Source organism: Varroa jacobsoni, unplaced genomic scaffold (genome assembly GCF_002532875.2).
Source record: "Varroa jacobsoni isolate VJ856 unplaced genomic scaffold, vjacob_1.0 scaffold_491, whole genome shotgun sequence".
NCBI classification, from domain to species: Eukaryota; Metazoa; Arthropoda; class Arachnida; order Mesostigmata; family Varroidae; genus Varroa; species Varroa jacobsoni.
The window spans coordinates 20732-21869 of record NW_019213393.1 but is presented as its reverse complement, the minus strand read 5'-3'; positions in this window follow the sequence as shown (position 1 = coordinate 21869).

Sequence of the window (1138 nt, the reverse complement as noted above, 5' to 3'; positions counted from 1 at the left end):
CCACCGAATCTGTTGAGACTGCCGATGTAAAGACTGAGGCTTCCTCCGCAACCGAGAACGTCAGTACAAATGCTGAAATTTCCACCGAAGCTAATGCTGTCGAGGATAATGCCGTCCGTAAGAATAAGGTTACCATCGTCAGGGATAAAATTACCGTCATCAAGGGTGACGCTGCCAGCATCAAGGATAAGATTGCCGGCACGTTGGATAATGTCGCCACTGGAGAGAATAAAACCGTCGTCGCCAAAATTACATATGTCGAGACCGTAACTGCATCTAATGTAATTGGCGCCGTTAAAGATGAAATTACCGCTGTCAAGGGTACCGCTGACATCAAGGGTAACGCCGACATCAAGAGTAACATCGACATCAAGGGTAACGTCCATATTAAGGGTGACACCGATGTCAAGGGTAAAATTACCGTTGTCAAGGAGAAGACTGTCGACGTGAAGGATAACGCTGCAGACGACATCAAGGGTAATACCGACAGCAAAGGTAACGCCGACATCAAAGGTAAAATTACCGTTGTCAAGGAGAAGACTGTCGACGTGAAGGATAACGCTGCAGACGTCAAGAATAACGTCGACATCAAGGGTAATACCGACAGCAAAGGTAACGCCGACATCAAGGGTAAAACCGACAGCAAAGGTAACGCCGACATCAAGGGTAAAATTACCGTTGTCAGGGATAGGACTATCGACGTGAAGGATAAGGCTGCCGACGTCAAGGGTAACGCTGACATCAAGGGTAACGCCGATATCAAGAATAAAATCGGCATCAAGGGTAACGCCGACATCAAGGGCAACACCGACATCAAGGGTAAAATTACCGTTGTGAAGGACAAGGCTGTCGACGTGAAGGATAAGGCTGCCGACGTGAAGGATAAGGCTGCCGTCGTGAAGGATAAGGCTGCCGACGTGAAGGATAAGGTTGCCGACGTGAAGGATAAGGCTGACGACGTGAAGGATAAGGCTGCCGACGTGAAGGATAAGGCTGCCGAGGTCAAGGGTGACGCTGACATCAAGGGTAACGCCGACATCAAGGGTAACGCCGACACCAAGGGTAACGCCGACACCAAGGGTAACACCGATGGCAAGGGTAACGCCGACATCGAGGGTAACACCGACAGCAAAGGTAA